General features: G+C 43.3%; 1 protein-coding gene across 3 annotated transcripts in view; it reads left to right on the top strand.

Moving 5' to 3' along the window:
* The first annotated feature begins 490 nt into the window (after positions 1–490).
* Positions 491–21,334, top strand: part of BRINP1 (BMP/retinoic acid inducible neural specific 1) — a 199,703-nt gene continuing 178,859 nt past the window's right edge. The window contains exons 1-2 of one of the 3 annotated variants that reach the window (XM_017949599.3): positions 523–916; positions 5,202–5,338. The gene's annotated coding sequence lies outside the window, so the exon portion shown is untranslated. Of the gene's footprint in view, positions 917–5,201; positions 5,356–21,334 lie in introns of all 3 variants that reach the window. The other 2 variants (XM_017949598.3, XM_003911307.3) reach the window with 2 other exon arrangements.

Here is a 21,334-nt window from a genome sequence, read left to right as displayed (position 1 = left end):
CGAGAGAAACAGTGTCAAACACTCACAGAGAGAAGGGCAGACACAAACGGACCCACACGGGCACCTCCCAAGACAAAACCCATACTCGATGGGTCCACGCGGCCATGGAAACACCTGCGGCCCCAGAAACACTCAGGTACTCGCGACACACACAGTACAGTCACGCTTAAGGGCACCAGGATTCCGGGTTTGCGCATACGCACGGTCCCCTTGGATGCTCGTGCTCATAGACACAACACCGTACACCCCCCAGACCCACGAAACTCCCCACGGCTCAGCCCCAGCCCACCCGGGCCGCCCTTCCCTCGAGGCGGCCTCCGGTGTCTCATCCTCTGGCTTCTCCTCCTCCTTCGCCTAAAGATGTACAAAACACTCCTCGGAAGCAACCCCGGCGCTCGGCTCCTCCCTCCCCGCCCCCAGGCCGCCGCTCCCCCATTCATTTTCGGCCGTCGCCAGCTAAGTCCCTCCCCCCGCGTAGCCCGGCCTCCGCCGCTCCCCGCCCGGAGACCGCGGCGCACTTGGACTTCCCTCTCCATTCGCCAGCCGCCTCGCTCCCGGTCCCCACGGCTGCAAACTGATCTGGCGCGGGGGGAGGAGGAGAGCGCAGGCGAGCGAACCCGCGAGAGAGGGAGAGAGCGAGAGAGCGAGCGAGCAAGAGCGAGAGCGAGACAGCCGGGAGGCAGAGGGAGTAGTGACCGCCTTCCGGAGCCGGGATTCATGCCTGTCCTCGGGACCAGCGAAGGGGACTTTACGGCTGAGTATGAGCCAGGCTGCTAGGAGCCAGGTACCCCCACGCCTGCAGTCCCCGCGCCGTCCCCGGAATGCGAGCTGGACGCAGGGCTTTCCCAAGTTCCCACCGAGCCGAATAAAAAGCGTCCGCCCGCAGCTCTCCGCCAAAGACGGACATTGACTCCAGGTAAGGCGGCGCCGGGTGCAGCGCCCAGCAGCCCCTCTGCCCTTGGACCCGGCCCCGGACCGCATTAGGGGCGCCCCCGCGCTGCCCTGCCCCTCCCCCTCCGGGCACCCTTGTCCGCTCTTCACCTGGCCGCCCCGCCGCCTCCAAGTCTTCTCCGATTCTAGGGAGGGGGTTCCTGTGCCTGGGCTCAAAGGGTTAATTGCGGGTTTGAGTGAGTGGCGTGTGTGTCCCCGCGCGCTCCCGACGTGTGCACCATGGTGGGAACTTGATGTGGTGCTAGTGTGTGTTTGCGTGTGCGGCGTCGTTTGCGTTTGATGCGTGTGTGTGGTGTGTGTGTGTGTCCGTGTGTATAAGGGAGGGGTGAAGAGAGAGAGGTCCTATAACCTACTTACGGCGCGGTGTGTGTGTGCATGTTTGTACGTATGTGTTTGTGTGTGTGCGCTCGTGTGTCTTTTTAATTAGGTCTCTCCAGCTTACACAGAATGGGACCCTTACTACAGGATCACGTAGTCATCGGGAAACCCGCTGTGGACTTCCTCTTGGGGCTCTGGGCTTGGGGTTTGGGGAGGATTATGGGACTGTAGATGGCACCTTCTTTAGCCCAATGTTGGTACGTTTGAAGGAAAATTCCTCCAAACGGTGGAATCCTGCTACCCTGGGACCCACCGCTTAATATGAAAGAGACATGGCCAACCCCCGAGGCAAATGAGACGCTGTCACTTTAAATTCCACACTGGACAGACTCCAGGATTCTGATGGGAATTTGGAGACACTGGATAGTGGGTGACAGAGAAAGGGGGAAGTCAGCGGTGGCCTCCTTATCTGGGGCTTGGCAAGTCTGGGATAGGGATTTACCCTGCATCCCCGTTTGCAATCAACACAGCCCGTCTGGCTTCTGGTGCTTTTGGGGAGGATCTGGGCAAGTTTGCATGGATCCCCCCTCAAGGGAAAGGAGAAAGCGTCCTCGGGGACTTGCTCATCCATCACAGTTGCAAAGGGTCTCAGAGGAAATTTCATTTAGGGGCAGCTCTGGATGATATGGAAGGAGATGGATGGGGCACTTTCTAAGACAGATTCGTCTTTCTTTCCCCATTTCAGGCGGGGAAGCCCCCAGAGAGTCTCTTCCTAAATATGCCTCTCCATGGCTCCACTGGAGTTAGGAGGATATTGGGAGAAGGCAGAGAAGTGGGAGAGAGAGAGAGAGAGAGTGTTTCATTACTGAGGGAGATCTACAATTTGAAAAGGGGCTCTGAGTGGGGAACCTATGACAGAATGTGGCAGTAATTGACTTAAACTGCTGTCGGTTTGCACCTCGCATCTCTCACTTGGCTCTGAAATACTGCCAAGGGCAGGGGGGCCATGGAAGAATCTCAGCCAGGAAGGCAGTTTGGGTCAAGGCCCTCTTTCTTCTTTCCTCCACCTCCTGGAAGGCTCTTTAGGTAGGTCTCTTGGCCACCCTGGCTTGGTACTGTTGGGCTTGGGCTCTGGGGCCAGCCATTGATTTGATTCCCAGCTGCCTCTTAAAGGCTTGCCCTACTCAGCAAAAATGCTGAGTTTTACTGCTGTTAGCATGGCTTCCAGACTCGGCAGCTGTTACTTTCTCAAGGTAAGCGGCAGCCGTTCTACTCTCAGCCAGGGAGGCTAGGAGAAGACAAGGGCTGTGACGCTGGGACACAGCCTCTTGTCTAGCTCAGCTCGGAGGGGCCGCTGACAAGGCCTCTTAGGGGAAAAAAGTAGAAATATACTTGGCCTAAAAAATGTACACATATATATTCTAGGAAGAAATATATAAGTATATATAATACACACACACGCACGTGCGCGTGCACACACACACATATATGTATATATTCATATTCTGGGGAGAGATAAAAGCAAACATGTATTTGTAGGAACCTGCCCTGACGGGTGGGTTCTACCTGCAGGCACTTGCAGACATACCATTCTCTGTCCAGAGGCTGATACCTCAGGCTGAAGCCTTCACACAGCCACAGAGAATCTCCTTCAGGATGTCAGAGCAGACCTCCCTGGATTATCTTGGGTAGGGGGTACTAGAGCCAAAGAGGAGACTCCTTTTTGGGAACTGCCTCATTTTCTCTCTTTCCTAATTCATAGATGATTGAAGTTGGAAGGAATATTAAAGAGCAGAAAGGCAGGACTGTGTGGCCTAAAGAGGGGATGAGAATTCTCCAATATTCAGTAGTGAGTTAGTGGCATGCCTAGGACTAGAATCTAGGCTTATCAGCTAGATCAATACCTTTCCACTCCTCCCACACTGCCTGGGACTGTATATTGCTCCCACCCCCATCTTGCCACCCTGCCACCACGACCCCTACCAAGACAATCGCTTGTCTTCCCTCATGAAACTTCACATTTTCAGAGATGCATTTCAAGGTTTTTCTATCTGGAAACATGACCCTGAAAAGAAAAGGTCCAATGCCTCAATCACTGTTCCCAAAACACACAAACACACACAGACACACACACACACACACACACACACACACACACACACACACGGGGTGGGGTGGGGAGGATTGAGAGAGACAGAGAGACAGAGAGAAAACATAGATTCCTTCTCCAGTGTCTTTAGAGAATTACCCACAAGCAAGGACCCAGTACTGAGTATGACTGGTAGGCAGAACCTAGCAAAGTGTCTGGTCTGTATCTGAGATTTTTATTAAGGAATGCACTGGTTTCCAGAGAGCAAAATGTACACCCATCCACCAATGCAAATACTTCAGGCAAATTAATTTATTTATATTAATTAGAATCTCACCCCTAGACATTTATACATGTTACAGGCACAGGAACATCTGAAAGCATACATGAATAGGTGTGCTTATACACACATGTGCACACAAAGATCCAGAAACCTTTCCTACTTGCTACATTTCCAAAAAAGAGAACCTCCACACGAAATTGTGTTCTCCCATATAAAGCATCTCCCATGTGACAACTAGGACTCATAAACTCCAGGAAGGAGAAATGTAAAGCCCTGTGAAAGAGAGACCTGGAGAAGTCAGAATCGAGTTCACTCAAAAGTGTGCTCTTAGACTTCTAGATGCCTGTTTCCGGGTGCAGGCAAGTACTGAAAAACATGGGGGTTTTAGGCCCATCTGCAATAGAGCCTTTTCCATGCAGGATTTTCCGGGGCTAGATGGCACTTTAGCTCCCAGAAGGGGGAGCTGTGACTCCATTTCAACCAAGGAGAAACAGCTCAGAGATTCCAAATCAGCTCTTGGGCCCCCGTTGAGTTTAGACGACCCAGCTCAGGCTTCGATGAATATCTTTGCCGCTGGTACAGGCAAGGACTGTAAAAACACCCTCCCCTGATCAGTTCAAATTCAACGTCTCTTTCTTAGTGCTTGCAAGAGTTTATGTTCTGGATCATAAAGTCCTCCATTTTTCTGAAAAGGTCTTTGCCCAGAGGCCCTTCAGTTGTGCAAGGAGACATTTTTTGATTTGCAACCTCTCTGTTTTTCCCTCCCAATTCCTTGGAGGAAATCACCAGTACATTATCACTTGAACAGGCCACTAAGGTTAGACATACCCTACCCTTCTTTTCCTGCTTTTCCCTTGCTGAAATACAAAGCTTAACAAATTGGCTGCTGAACTACTGGTAACCATGTTAAAGACAAGATGGAGGTCATGTGAAGAAGACAGGTCCTTAAATGTCATTCTTCAAATAATTTTTCCAGTTGTGCTCCCTTCTGCAAAGATTATCTTTATTATTCTTTCCACTAGCTCCCACATTCAGCCACGATTGTTAACAAAATTGCACCCATATTTCAACATCTAGCTCAAATGACCCTTCCAAGAAGTCTTCTCAAGATCTTATTTTGGAATTAATCTCTTTATCACCTGATTTTTCTGTACCATTTTATCTGAAACTCTATTTTAGTTTGTGTCACTGTTTGCCCTGCTCTATAGTGCCCTGGGTATAGGTCTGTCTTATCCTCTTCAGTATGGTCTCAGGAGCATCTTTGTATTCCAGGGACTGACACAGAGTAGTTGCTTTATAAATGTTTGCCCTTGCATTTCATGTTGCCTCTCAATGGCAACTGTCATCTCTCTGTCTGTCTGTCACACTTTCTAGCTAACAATTGCTTCATATTCATTTAAAGCAATGACGTTATGGCATTTTTGCCTATACCAAGAATATGGGGATTCCAATGACAATACAGACAGATGAAAATTAGACCCTACTTGGAAGTGAACATTGACTTCCTGTGTTCTAGGGTCTTTAGTTTTGCTCTCTCATGTAGTCTTTCTTTCCACCCAGTGGGACAGATACAGCCCCTTTTACAGAAGAGGAAAGTGAAGCCCAGGCTGGTTAGACTCCTTGACCAAGATCACACAACCATCACAGCCAGAATTTGAATCTGTCTTCCTTCTTACGTCATCTCTGCTCTTTTCACGGTACCACTGAGTTAATGGTAACTGTTATGAATGGCTGGCAACATCGGGTTGTTCAATAGATGCTAGAAATAGCTGGGACTTATTATGAAATCTTTGAAATTGATGGTATGAAGGTGTCTTGAGTCACTGGATCAAAGAAAACCTCTGAAGGTTTCTCAATAACCAAACTTTTCTCCATTTTCAGGAATGATGAGTTCTTTTTGTAATGCCAATAATACATGACCAAAATGTCAGTTTTATTACTTTTAGTGACAGCAAGTTCATTACCACACAAACCAGCCTATGCCATATTTGAAGAGCTTTGTTGGAGTATTTTCTTACTTTGCCCCTAAATCATCCTTCTATCCATATGTCTCTGAAATCGCACAAGTGTAATTCTCTTCCAGTTATCAGTTCTTTGAATATTATGAAAGCAAAATTATTTCACACCAATTTTCTTTCTGAATAGCGGGGGTTGTCTTCACAGCCCTGTCTTCTGTAGCATCTGCTTGAAGGCCTCTTGGCACCCTGAATACTGTCCTAGGGAAATTGTCTAGTTTACCTCACTTTTAGGGCTTAGATGCCACCAAAAAACGGGGAAGGATGAGCTGAAATTGAGTGAGGATTTATTCAACAAATATTTGTTGGGTGCCTACTGTTTGCCAAACATTGCTGTAGACGAGAACTGTCAAATGGAACTGTCTGTGATGATGGACATGTTTTTTGTGCTGTCCAATATGGTAGCCACTAACCATGTATGATTGCTGAACACTTGAAATGTGGCCAGTGTTGCTGATGAACTGAATATTTAATTTTATTTAACTTACATTAATTTTTATTTTAATTTATATAGCTGTATGTGGCTCGTGGCTACTGTATTTGAATAGCATAGGTCTGGGCTTTAGAAATGTAGCATGAACATGGCCATGGCCTTGTTTTCATTAAGCTCACAATCTAGAGGAGAGAGATGAATAATCAATGAGTAAACAAATCGATAAGCAAAATAATTTTATATAATATTAAATGTCGCACCACTAGTTGTGGTAATGTGCTAGAAAGGAATGTGGATGGTATAATTTTAGATTGAGTAGCTAGGAGAAGCCTTCTCTGAGAAAGTGATATTGGAACTGAGGCATAAATGAGAAGGAATCAGCCATGTAATTTTGTGAGGAAAGAGCATTAGAGGCAGAGAGAAGAATAAAATGGAGTTGGCCGGGCTTGGTGGCTCATGCTTGTAATCCCAGCACTTTAGGAGGCTGAGGTGGGAGGATCGCTTGAACCCAGGTGTTTCAGACCAGCCTGGGAAACAGCAAGACCCCATTTCTACAACCATCATCATCATCATAATCATTGTGGCGCCTGTAGTCCCAGCTGTTCAGTAGGCTGAGGTTGAAGAATCACTTGAGCCTGAGAGGTTGAGCCTGCGGTGATCTGTGATTGCACTACTATACTACAGCTGGGCAGCAGAGTAAGACCCTGTTTCAAAAAACCAAACCAAACCAAACAAACCATGGAGTCACTTCACTGGGACAAGCTTAGGAAGTCTAAGAGATGGACTACCTGCCAGTGTGGCTGAAGCTTTCAAATTGGGAAAATGACATAAAAGGGAATTAGGAAGGTAGGCAGGGGCCGATCACAATGGCCTCTACAGGAGAGTGAGAAGTTTTGACATCTTTTCCTTGACATCTCTGGTTGGAAGTTTGAGGACTAAGGAGAGTTTGAGAATTGACAGGTCATTGTCAAGTACTCTTGATGGGTTTTTATTATGTCCATGTTTAATCAGTAATTTCAACAAGTTTTCTTATTTTAATTTCTAGTCCTACTCTGAATGCCATACACTGGAGATACAATAGTCTAAAGGGAGGAGAAACAAGAGTAGGGGAAACGGATAGAAAAGGAAGAAGAGAATGAATATGTGGGGATAAAGTAATTTAAATGAAGTCTTGTGAAAAAGAATGAAAACTGGAAGTTTTCAGTTTGGATCAGCAAATATTTATTGCATATCTTGTCTTGGAAAGGCTTTGGATAAAGTGACTTGGGGGGTATGGTGATGAATCTTGCTAGGTGCTGGCAATCTAATAGTACCGATCTGCAAATCTATAAATAATTATCATTCATGATAGATTGATAATTGTCACTTCAGAAGTTCTGTGGGAATTTTGGGTAAGGGGAAGTCTAAAGGAAGACACATCAGTAGTGATACTGGTGAGGAGGATGTCGACAGTGAACTGTAAGGTCTCAGAGATCACAGGCTGTATCTTTTTCTTTTACGTCTCCATTAATTCAGAATGTTATACAAAAAGAGCACAGGGACTCAGGGTACCTGATTCCAGCCCTGGCTTCTATCACTATATATGTAGACCTCCTTAAGAACCTATCTTTATCTCTCCAGGCTTGCCTTCTCTAAATTGAGAAGGGCCCAGCTGTGGCTTGCTTCACTGAAGGTATATTGCCTGGCTCTAGGAAAATGTTGCAGTCAGGCGCGGTGGCTCACGCATGTAATCCCAGCACTTTGTGAGGGCGAGGCAGGTGGATCATGAGGTCAGGAGTTCCATACCAGCCTGACCAACATGGTGAAACCCTGTCTCTACTAAAAATACAAAAATAGCTGGGCATGGTGGCGTGCGCTTGTAATCCCAGCTACTCAGGAAGCTGAGGCAGGAGAATTGCTTGAACCCGGGAGGTAGAGGTTGCAGTGAGCTGAGATCGCACCACTGCATTCCAGCCTGGGCAACAGAGTGAGACTCCATTTCAAAAAAAAAAAAAGCAAGCAAAAACTGTAACTGGGCATAATAGTGCACACCTGTAGTTCCAGCTACCTGGGAGGCTGAGGTGAGAGGGTCACTTGAGCCTGGGAGGTAGAAGTTGCCATAAGCCAAGATCGCGCCACTGCACTCCAGCCTGGGTGACAGAGTGAGGCTCTGTCTGAAAAAAAAAAAGAAGAAGAATATGTTGCATGACAAAGTTCTTGTAAAAGAGAGGGACACTCACGGTAGCTGTGCTTCCTCATAAGATTTAGATGTCTTCTAAAAAATAAGCAGATTTAAAAGAGGTCGTACCTTACAGCACAGACGTGTTTTGAGACAGTGTGGCTGAGTGGTGGTGAGATAGTGATTCTGTGCTGTGGCAACTCCTGATACCAAAGTGATTAAGTGTTAACATGAAACCCACTGTCCTCATGGAACACAGCAGCCCAGAAAGACTGCCTAGAGATCCATAGACAGTCTTTGCTACTGAGGGGGCAAAGAAGACAATTAAGGAGATAATGAGGCTGAGAAAAAGTGAAATTAATTTTTTTTTTCATATGAGGGTGAAGGGGATCTTTGTCTCCTGAGGGAACTATCTTTTGGAGAATGCAAGTGGCCTTAAGGAGAATAGACTGAATAAGACTGGGTATGAGAAAGTTAAGAGTCATAAATTACCCGGGCTTCCTGCTATCCCCACACAGGAATGGAGAGCCTGGCGAGGACACAAAATATATCATTCTGAACGAATTTTGTTCTCCGTTTGCAGGGGTTTTCTCACAGGGTGCAGAGTTGTATACAAGGAAGTTGGGGCCATCTTGGGATTGCTAGGAGACTGTATTCCCCCAAGGGTGGGAGGTAGATTGATAAGGCAATTAACAAAAGCAACATGCAACCATTTTTTGTGTAAACTGCAAAGGTCAGAGCAGCAGGGCTCTGAGTAAATGGCCTATGTGAACAGCTAGAACCCTATGTAAGGGTTAACCCAGTACTGGCCCTGGGAGATTTCTAAGATATAATTTATCTAGCCTTGCAAAGGTCCTGCAAATGAGCCAGTGGGAACCTCTGTGAGAAATAATGGGTCTTGGGGATAATGGAGAACAGCCGCGTTACAGATTACAAGCTGATTCAGATGGAGGAAAGGCAGACATCCAGGATATGATTGCTTTTTGGGGAAAAAGTGGTGAATTCTCAAGTCTCCATTCTAAGATTTAGCAATCCTCAAAAGTAGATGAAACTCTAGTAGGCTGTGGAATTCCTAGAGTCCCCAGGAACTCCAAGATAAACCTAGAAGAGCAAACAGAGAATTGTGAAAGAGACAACTGCCTTCCGTGAGTACGTTTCCCTTCACATGGTAGTAGATAAGCCAGATTTCTTATGGAATTTGTTGGGTTCTCAGTTTACAGGCACATGATAAAGGAAGGACCTACAGGAAGTGTTGGCTGGGACGATAAAAACATCTGCACAAGCATAGGGGCCATTAAAAAAGAAAATCAGTACTTTGGTATGTTTAGGAAAGATTGAAAATTAGATTACCTGGCAAGGGTTGGTAATATGGTTTTGCTGCTGGGACACATTTTGGAGATATAGTTCTTTTAGGTGAAGTGGTCCACATCAAATGCCATTGCCAGAGTTAGCGAAGGCTGGGGAGGACTCAGAGGGGTTATAAAGAATTTTATTCTGAATGTATATCGATAGGACAACAACATTGAAAGCCCAGTGAAGCCTTGCAAATGATTCCTGAAAATATTACCAAGTCAGCTCCAGTTTTTGCTTACCTCTCTCTCTTCCCTGACAGTGGGAATGATACATGTAGGCAGAGCATGGACTGGAATTTGAGGGGGCTGTGGAAGGATCTTCATCCCTAACATTTAGAGATGGCTGAAGTGTCACTGCCCTAAAGCAGTTCTTGGAGTGAAAAAGTGGATGTGCCAAGCACATGACATATTCTTTGTGCTGCAATGGATACTTGATATAGATAGCTGACTAAATATTCTCAATAAGCTCATGCATGGGGAGTATTGTGCCCCATTCTAGAGATGATGAAACTGAGCTCAGAGCAGTAACGCCACTTGCCCAAGGCCATACGCTGAGTCAATTGTGTTTTCGCGTGGATTTGAATCTACTTCTTTCTGACTTGAAAGTACAGAGGTTGAAAGCCTGGGTCTGCTGGAGTTTGAATACCTGCTCTGCCACTTTCTAGCTATTTGATGTGGGGCAGATGACCTGATGTTTCTGTGCCAGTTTTCTCATCTGTAAAATGAGTACTATAATGATAGTAACTCCAGGTTGGGCATGCTGGCTCACACCTGTAATCCCAGCACTTTGGGAGGCTGAGGCAGGAAGATCACTTGAGGCCAGCTGTTTGAGACCAGCCTGAGCAATATTTAGCAAGACCCTGTCTCTACAAAAAAATTTAAAAAATAATTAGCCAGATGTGGTGGCATGTGCCTGTAGTCCTAGCTACTTCGGGGGTGCTGAGGCAGGAGGATTACTTGGACCAAGGAGTTCAAAGTTTCAGTGAGCTGTGATCATGCCACTGCAATTCAGGGTGGGTGACAAAGTGAGATTCTATCTCAAAAACAGCAGCAATAATAATAGTAACTTCGTAGAGGTGTGTGTGGATTTAGTTAGTTTATATGATAGGTGCCTCAGACAGTGCCTGGAAGATCATCAACACTATATAAACATTAACTGTTACTGCTTTTTATGATTTCCACACCATCTTATATTAGATTAGCCATTGCTCATACTCTCAGGTATGTGCTCAAACTGGAAATAACATATAGGATTAAAAGCATTATTAGGTTCAAGGCACTGCCTTGCAAATGAGCGCATTCAATTATTTCTACTAACCTCCCCACCATGTGGCAGTGGGATAACAGTGATTAGGCGAGAGAGAGAGAAAGTAGGATAAGGCATGGGAGAACGCAAAATGACAGAGGCAGATTTCCAATTTCTCTGTGTTATAACAGGCCAGAAACGAGATATAGATGTAAAGACCAGATATAGACATAGGATCATCTACCATAAAGGCAGAAAGTCATCTTCAACACAGTCCAGCTCAAATTCCAACCTCTCTCTCTCCTTTTTTTTTTCTTCTTGGAGATGGAGTCTCACTGTGTCACCCACGCTGGAGTGCAGTGACGCGATCTCAGCTCAGTGCAATCTCTGCCTCCCAGGTTCAAGTGATTCTTCTGCCTCAGCCTCCTGAGTAGCTGGGATTACAGGTGGATGCCACCACGCCTGACTAATTTTTTATATTTTAGTAGAGACAGGGTTGCACTGTGTTGCCCACGCTGGTCTAGAACTCCTGACCTCGTGATCTGTCCGCCTCAGCCTCCCAAAGTGCTAGGATTACAGGCGTGAGCCAACATGCCCAACCTCTCCTTTTTTTTTTTTTTTTATACATATAAACTCTTTTTAAGATCAATCCGTACCTGAGTTGGTTTTAGAACCCTCGCCTTGTGCAGCCCATCTTACTTTTGATTTGGTTTTCTAATATGTGAGACAGGGTATTCATCAGGTGCATAAGGGAAAGTAGATGATTGACAGTGTGATGGATGCTCTTGTGTGAACTGTATTTATCATCTTCTTATGATTCCCCTCTTCATCCTTATTCTCATTTATTTTATCAAGTGTTTGCATGTGGTCACATGTTATATCTCATTTAACCTTTACAGTAACACTCTGAAATTGTAATATTCTCCCCATTTTCCAGATGAGAACATTGTGGTCAGAGGTAAAAGGATTTACCCCAAGATATACAATAGGTGAGAGCATCAGGTTCCAAGCCCAGTGTATGTTATCAGCGTGTGTGTGTAATATTCTGTCTTTGAATTGCCATTCCTTTACCCACCAGCGGAAGGCATTGTCCAGCTTTTAGCAACTTGGTGGCGTCCCAAAGACAAGGTTGAATATTGCTGCCTAATCTCTATTGTCTTGGACTAGGTTAGTCATTGCAAATCTTCTTCCACTCTGTCATGCAGACTCTGTCCTCAATCCTGATCCTGTACATGCCTAAATCAGAAAGGCATCCATCTTTCATGTTCCAGGAGATGTTATAAATGGTGCCACTGGAAGGAGCTTTCTTAAATCTCCTTAACAATCTGCATTTTGCTTTCTCTCCTTTATCTGTCAGCATCAAGAGTATCTTCCACTCTTCCAGTGCTTTCTGGCTGCCAACTTCATAGCCTCTTAAAATAGTAATTTAACTTCACAATGTCTCGGCAGGAAACCTTAGCTTAGCATGTTTATCTGCACCCTTAGTTCAAATGTTGCTGTCACCAGGACCAGTAGTTATAGAATGAGCTACTTTCTAACTCTGGCCAAGAGCCAGGATCTTACTTTCTCTCTGCTGGACGTAGAACCACCAAAGCCACCAGTGATACACAGTAACACTTTTTCAAGTCAGAAAATAGCAGGGTAGAGTTAGCCCAAATTGTGACAGCCAGATGTTGCAATCTCTCTGTCTCTCTCTGTTTCTTTCTCTCTGCTTCACTTACACACACACACACACACACACACACACATGCATGCGCAATGTTGCAATTTTTCTGTCTCTGTTTCTTTCTCTCTGCTTCACTTACACACACACACACACACGTGCACGTGCATGCATGTATAAAGAAAGGAATATTGAACATGGTTGAGAACAGCTAGAAACAAGAGCAGTTGATATACCAGAAAATGTCCAAAGCAGATTTCTCCTTCTCTAGTAGTAGAACATGAGCCCAGATATGCTATTAGGATCACCTACTATCAGAAGATAATCTTGGGGTGGGACTTCTGTCTAAAAATGGAATGAGGAACACATGTGACCAATAAATGTATAAAATACAGGATATTTTGTTCTCTGGTAATCAAATAAATGAAAATAGCAATGCGATGCTATCATCAAAATGGCTTTTTAATTTAGTGGCAGCATCCAGTTTTGGCAACAATGCAAGGAAAAGAACACTGTCACACAGTATTGGTGGAAATCTATTATTAAGTATACCCTTTTATGAAATACGATTTTTCATTCTTTCATAAACAAATAAACTTTTTTATTGTTGTTTGTTTTTTTGAGACAGAGCCTTGCTCTGTTGCCCAGGCTGGAGTGCAATGGTGTGATCTCAGTTTACTGCAATCTCCGCCTCCTGGGTTCAAGTGATTCTCCTGCCTCAGCCTCCCGAGTAGCTGGGATTACAGGCATGCACCACCATGCCCAGCTAATTTTTGTAATTTTATTAGAGATGAGGTTTCACCATGCTGCCCAGGCTGGTTCTTGAACTCCTGACCTCAGGTAATCCACCCATCTCGGCCTCCCAAAGTGCTAGGATTACAGGCATGAGCCACCGTGTCCAGCTAAACAAACATTGTTTATTGAGCACTTATCCTTTGCTAGATGCTTTTTTATGAGCTATGAATACAGCAGGGAATCAAACTGACCAAGTTCTTACCATCATATAGCTGACATTTAATTGAGAAAGGAGATAATTTATAAATAAAGAAGTAAACATATAGTGTATCAGAGAGCGAAGTGTGATAGAGAAAAAGGAGGTAATGCATGTGGACCAGATGGCCTGGTGAGAGAGGACTTTCTGTTTTATGATACCTATTTTTTAAAAAGGAAAGAAGGTACAAATGCTTCTGAGGGAAAAAAAAGTGTCCCCTTCTAAGAAGTCAGTTAATTAGATGTGTACAAGTCTGTGAGGAAGAAATGTTATCAGGATGTTTGGAGAAAAAAGGAAAACAAAACAAACAAAGCATAGAATGGAATCCTCTGTGGTCCTTAAGAATGATATTAGGAAAGCGCATTTGTACCTTAGAAGGTGGGATGAAGATAGGGTGTATCATTTTTAAACAGGGCTGACAACAACAGTACCTTCCTTCTAGTTATGCTGTTGAGAATGAATATCGCATGTACAAGCACTTAGCAACATGCCTCACATTCAGTAAGTACTCAATAAATGGCACTTATGACATTTATCAACATCAAGTTTTTTTTGTGAATTACCAATTTAAAAAAGCATAAGATTCAAAATATCATATAGAGCATGATTATTTTATATGATGTATCCTAGTATTTGAATAGTCATCTTTGGGTGATGGGTTACAGTGAATTTCATTCTTTGATTCTTACCTGTATTTTCTAGTATTTCTTTAATGAATGTGTATTGCTTGTGTAATCAGCATTTTAATTAGTGGGATGTGGGGGATCAGTGAGCAATTTGTGGTAGGAACAGGAGCCAAAGCAGAGGAGAAAGCTTTAATTCTGTTTTCTCAATTTCTAAGTCATTCATCCACCCTAAATCAAATTTAAATAGACTCAGTTTTTTTCTCTGTTTTGCTCAACCTTGGCCTGAGCAATAATGCCGATAAAAACTAGAGATTTGTCAAGTGATTTATACTTACTTTTTTTCTCTGAGACAGGGTCTCACTCTGTTGCCCATGCTGGAGTGCAGTGACATGATCATAGTTCACTGTAGCCTTGGATTCCTGGGCTCAAGCAATCCTCCTGCTTCAGCCTCTTATGTAGCTGTGACTACAGGCACATGCCACCACACCTGGCAAGTTTTTATTTTTATAGTTTTTAGAGATGGGAGTCTTGCTATGTTGCCCAGGCTGATCTTGAACTGCTGGCCTCAAGCGATCCTCCTGCCTTGATCTCCCAAAGTGCTGGGATTGCAGGTGTGAGCCACCATGCTTGGCCTGATGTATACATTCTCTAGACCCTCACATCTCCTACGTTTTCTCACTTGCAAAATAAAGCCTGAGATTTGACAGCAGTTCTAAGAAAACCACTGAAGCCCACCACAAAAGCAGAGAGAGGTTGAGCAGGTGAGCCTGGATCTGAGATCATCCCCACTTTGCCGCCCACATCAGAGCAGCTTCACGTTTTCCACTTAGCTTCATTCCATTTTTGTGTAAGCTTTGAATAAGGGGTTCCCAGGCTTTAAAACATGACTTGAAATCATTGGTTTACACTTCAAACCATCTCTAAAAGTGGATTTATGAGTGACAGATTTTGTCCTATATTTTTCATTTAATTTTTACTAATATTCTGTATAGCATACTTTAGGAAACTCTACACTAGACAAAATGGTTTTTTCCATAAAAACAGAATATTAGGCATGTCAAAAAATGTATACAAGCAATTCCGATGATTCATATTGTTTCAGAAATGATGATGATATTTTAAAAAAATTACCAAAGAATAATAAGAAAGAAACTTTCCCAATGGTAAGAAAGGGTGTTTAATGTAAGTTTCACCTCTTTCTCTGTCCCTCATTCTCTCCCTAGTGGGTCAAGGGAGAGGGAGGTTAAAGATGACTTCATCCAAAATTGTTCCAGATCTGTTGAGGCCTGCTCTCTCTAAATAGTGCTTCCAGAAACAGCAGGGTCTCAATTATCTCACCGTGGGCTGTGAAATTCTAAAAAAAAATAAAAAAGTTCTCAAAACAAAATTAAGTTTAATTTGCTTTAATTGAAAAATAAACACATGCCATGTACAGCACTCTCAATAGGAGGAGAAAGGGCTAGAAAATGAAATGAACAGTTGGGTGTAGAAGACCCTCAATTATTGGATACTCTGAAATGGGAACTGGTGTTGATTGAGAAAATAAATTCAGAGTTAAATTCAGGGACAGAAAGTGTGGGCCTCCTTTCTAAGCAACAGTTTTCTTAATTTCTCATGATGATATTTTTATTATTATTAAGAAAACTATAGAGCAGATGTGGGATAAAGGAAGGAGCTCTAACATGAAACCACAGAGTTGGAGTTTTACTCTTTTTCTAACACTGGCGTTATATGATCTTTGTTAAGTGTCATTTCTTAGCCTCAGGCTCCACATCTGTAAAATGGGGATAATAATGCATATATCACTGGATTCCTATGACAATTGGATAGTTAATATACATGAAAGCTCTAAAGTACTGTTAAGAGATGATGGAGAAAGATAAAGAGGAAAAGGAGGGAAAGGTGGAGGAAGGTTAGAGGGAGGCAATGAAAAATAAGAGGAAGAGGAAGAGCACAACAATGACTCAACCAACTCATTCAAGCTCAATATTTATTGAGAGTCGTCTATGTTCCAGGCCTTGTGCTAGATGCTGGGAATAAAAGGACAAGAAATAGCTGAGGCTTGCCTCAGTGGCGCCGAAATTCTACCAATAGATATTCTTAATCTTTAGGCCATAAAATGAAGTCGTGGAGGAGATTGGAGCTACTGGAAGTTTTGAAACGCTTTGAGGCATGCTTTAAGACTCTTCTTTTCAGTGGCCATTCTTTCTTTGCATGCTGACTCTACCTTCCACATTCAAATACAGACACTTTGGCCCTTGACTTAGGCTCCTACTTTCTCGAAGAAAAGGGTCTGGAAACCTCATTTGTATGAAGTTGATAGTGATTTAGAATTGTAAGTTACAATGTCAGAGTCTTATACTATTAGCATCTTTGAATCATAAGTTGTAGGATTTCATAATTTATCAAATGTTGGAATCACAGAATGTTAGAATAATAAAAATTCAGAGTCAGAATAGACTCATGGAGTATAATATTTATGGAATATAAAAATTGAATCTGACCAGGCATGGTGGCTCACACCTGTGATCCCATCACTTGGGGAAGCCAAGGCGGATGGATCACCTGAGGTCAGGAGTTCGAGACCAGCCTGGCCAACACAGTGAAACCCCATCTTTACTAAAAATACAAAAATTAGCTGGGTGTGGTGGTGCACATCTGTAATCCCAGCTACTCAGGAGGCTGAGGCAGGAAGTTGCAGTGAGCTGAGATCGCGCCACTGCACTCCAGCTTAGAAATCATAGAATCATGAAATGATATGAGAGCTTTTTAAAAGATAACAGCATTTTGTGGTTATCTGGCCCACCATCTTTCCCAATTCAAAAAAAAATACATATATAGCACTAAAATGTAAATATTCTTGATTATAATTATGTAGGAAAAATGTCTATGAAGGAAACATCATGCTTAATAAAAACTGTGTTGATCATACTGACCGAATGCACTGATAGAAAAGACGGATGGAGCTTCTGCACGTTATAAAAGTTCTTGTTGGGATTGTTGTTGACTTTACTGTTACCTAAGATAAGCATTTATCTTGAGTAATAGAAAACTTGAAGCAGGCCGGGCATGGTGGCTCACACCTGTAATCCCAGAACTTTGGGACACTGAGGCAGAAGGATCACCTGAGGTCGGGAGTTCGAGACCAGCCTGGCCAACATGGTGAAACCCCATCTTTACTAAAAATTAGCCAGGCATGGTGGTGGATGCCTGTAATCCCAGCTACTCAGGAGACTGAGGTTTGAACCCAGGAGGCGGAGGTTTCAGTGAGCCGAGATTGCGCCACTGCACTCCAGCCTAGTTGATGAAGTGAGACTCCGTCTCAAAAAAAAAAAAAAAAAAAAAAAAAAAAAAGAGAGAGAGAGAAAAGCAAAGAAAATTTGAAGCAAAAGCAAAATAAGAATAATGACTTTTCTCACTGACTCTTATACTATAATTATTCATGTTGGCCCAACGTATTCATGCTGTCATGTCAGAAGATAAGCCCCTAAACATTGGTCTTTCCTAGGACTATAAGCTTCAAGAGGGTACAAGTGATACGTGACTATCTGGTTTCTATGGGGTCTGTAGAAAAGTGCTTTGCATCATTAGGTGCCTCGGGAGTTCAGTCCTATCTTTCCCTCAGCGCTTCCTCTTGTATGCAGATAACGAACTATTGTTGATCTCCATCCTTGTGCTTCCTTTGAAGCATTGGCTTGTATTGCCAAGACTTTTGTTTTTTTTAAACCCGGCATCCATTTCATGTGTGGTAGTTGTTTGCTTCGCCTTCCGTGTTCTTCTACAGGACCTCAGATCCAATGGCATAACTTGATAGATACGGGAAGAACCTGGCTTAAAGAAGTGTTTAGAGTGAGTAGAGCTCTTTGTTTCGTGTCAGGCAACTCTGTGTGTGAATGTACATGCAAGTGTGTGTGCTGCTCACATAAAATGTGAGCTTGGAAGTTTTTCACTTGCAAATGAATTTGAATGTGTTACATGGATTTCTAAGTGCATTAATAAGTGGATAAACTTGTGTGGAAATAATATGTTTATGAATAAATGAGAACACATGGACACAGGGAGGGGAACATCACATACCTGGGCCTGTCGGGGGTTGCGGGCAAGAGAAGGGAGACAAATACATTAGGACAAATACCTAATACATGCGGAGCTTAAAACATAGATGACGGGTTGATAGGTACACCAAACCACCATGGCATACGTATACCTATGTAATAAACCTGCACGTTCTGCACATGTATCCCAGAGCTTAAAGTAAAAAAAAAAAAAAGACATATAAATACATTTGTGGTTTTTGACATACATTTGTTGAACATCTACTGTGTTTCTGATAATGAAGCAGGTGCATTTTTATATATATTTGATTTCACAACCATGAAGCGGGTATTACAGTTTTTATTTTGAAGATATGTCAACTAACACTGTTAGAATTGAGCTGGCCAGGGCTGGTACTTGAATTGGAGTTTCTGTGTTTTGAATGTGCTGGTATGTGAGAGTAGGGATGTGTGTGTGCACATGTTCACGGACGTGCGAGTGTATGCGCAATCTTTTTTATTTGTATTTCTTAATACATGTGGAGAGATAGATATATCTTTATATTATATGAATGTGCATGTCATAAATATGTATGCACCAGCTGATCCCTGAGTCATCCAGCAAAGCAAACCCATGTGGCTGATCTTAGGGACCAGGGGAATGTGAGCTGTATGAGCTGTAGGAGAAAGCATCCAGGAGATAGAGGGCGGCAGCTTAGTATAAATTCATCCGTGTTACTGACGTGACTCTGTGTTTTCCAGGAATTATATACCATAAGTTATTAACCCTCCAGAGCTTGTTTTCCAAGTAAGTGCATCTAGACCCTTTCCAGACCCAATGAGTCAGATTTTCTCGGGTAGGGCTCTGACTTGAGTGTTTTGTTAAAGTTTCCCTGTTCTAAAAACCATCTCAGACTAAGATCATCTGCTCTGGCTGCCTTCATCCAGAGCAGTTGTTCCCAAATGCTGTTGCGTGTCCCCACCACACGTTGGATGTTGATTGACAGGCAGGATTCCAGCCTTCAAAGTCCTGGAACCTTACTCACTAAGTCCATGGTCAGGATCCAAAATCATCTAAAAAGCACCCAACCATGTCCGTTTTGAGCGATCCTGAAACTGCAGTTTGTGAACTATGCATCTAGATCTTAAAGCAGACTTCAAAGATGGAAGAAGAAGGAGAAAAAGGAAGCAAATGCCGGAGGGTGTTCATGATACAGAAGCTTAAGGAAGAGAAAGAAGTGAGGAACTGGGAGTAGAGTAATGCAAAGGAAGAGGAAAATAATTTTCTCAGTGTCACACAGGAACAGAGCTGGGATCTGAATCCAGGTTTTCCTGCCTACGTGTTTTCCCCTCTGCACTTCCCCTCCACAGATCCCTCTGCTGGGGGCTTTTCACTGACTACAACCCAAACTCACATAAATCTCAAGCAGTCTGACACCAAGCCAAGCACAAAAACATTCCACATTCACTGCACTGATGCTTGGAGGGGCTGAAATAGAACTTTGAAATTCTCCTTCACTTTTAATTAAAAAAAGATTTAGGCCAACCCTGGGTTCCCAGTTCTATTTAACTGAGACTGCTTTTAACCGTTGCTGTATTTTTATTGTTACAAGTGTGCCGCACCGATCCATCTTCCTTGTAATGCTTCTCGGTTTCTGCTCCATCTGCTGAAGAGAAAACATTTGCAGAAATCTCTCGGCTTCTCTCCAAGAGCTGAAACTTAAGTTGTAGCAAGGAATGCAGTGCAGGGAATGGGGCTGGCCATCGGTGAAGTCAGGAGACTGGTAAAATCTGTTTCCAGTATGTTTTTGATAATTGTTTCTTCACACTAACAGTTGTCTCATATAAGCAGCCAGTGCAATTGTGTTCCTCTGTGTGATCTAGGAGGACTCCAGGCACCACACATTTTGGTTTTTACACTCTCCCTTACAATGGAGCCAACAATTTTGTTCTTATCGTTGCCCGTCCCCTATCCTTAGCAAGTTCTTACGTGGCGGTTTTTCTAATAAACTGTCCTTAGTTTCAATTCATAAGGACTATATTTTTGTGTGGGAGGGCCCTTGGAAGACTTGAGTTCAAGTCTTTTCTTTGCCATGTTTCAACCTGGCAAATAGCTCAAACTCTCTGAGCCTGGATTTCCTGCAAAAGCCCCAGGAGGTTGTGAGGATCAAATGGTTTAATTGAAGCACAAATGCTTTGCAAATTGTGAAATGCTACACTTACACCACACGTACCCTGCCAGAGCATTCACTTGTCAGTGATTTGATTTGTTTGCTTATTTATTTATTAATGGGTCATTTGCTGGATGAATGCTATGCACCAGGCCCGGCTTCACTGTGCGTGGTATCGAGATGAATGAGGCAAACTCCAAATCCTCCAAAGGTCCACACATATGACAGCATAGTAAGTGTTGAATTAGAGTCATAAATAGGCTGTTGTTTCCTCTTCCTGTGGGATCAGGAGATTCTTCAAAGAATGACCTTGAACTGAATATTAAAGAATAAAAGGTTCCCAAATCCAGAACAGAGACAAAGCCAAATGCTGACAAAAATAAGAAGCAACAGTAATTCTCACTGATTGCTAGTGGGGATGCAAAATGGTACAGCCACAGCTACAAAACTAAACATACTCTTACCATAGAATTCAGCAATCAGGGTCCTTGACATTTACCAAAGATGTTGAAAACTGATGTCCACGCAAATACCTGCACACAGATGTTTATAGCAGCTTTATTCATAATTGCCAAAACTGGGAAGCAGCCAAAATATCCTTCAGTAGGTGAACTGAAAATCTGTGATATCTAGACAAGGGGATATTATTCAGAGCTAAGAAGAAATGAGCTATCAAGCTGTGAGAAGACATGGAGGAAACTTAAATGCATATTACTAAGTGAAAGAAGTAAATATGTAAAGGATATGTACTGTATAATTCTAACATGCTAGAAAAGGCAAAACTATGGAGATACTGATAAGATCAGTGGTTATCAAGGGAGTATGGGGCAGGGGAGATAAATAAATGGAATACAGAGGATTTTTAGGGTGGTGTATCTATTCTGTATAATACTATAATGGTGAATACATGTCATTATCCATTTGTCCAAACCCATAAAATGGACAACACCAGGGGTGACCCCTAATGTAAACTGTGGACTTTGGGTGATAATGATACATCAGTG

Source organism: Papio anubis, chromosome 13 (assembly GCF_008728515.1).
Source record: "Papio anubis isolate 15944 chromosome 13, Panubis1.0, whole genome shotgun sequence".
NCBI classification, from domain to species: domain Eukaryota; kingdom Metazoa; phylum Chordata; class Mammalia; order Primates; family Cercopithecidae; genus Papio; species Papio anubis.
Note: the sequence above shows the minus strand (reverse complement) of the source record. Positions and strands in the feature narration are given on the sequence as shown.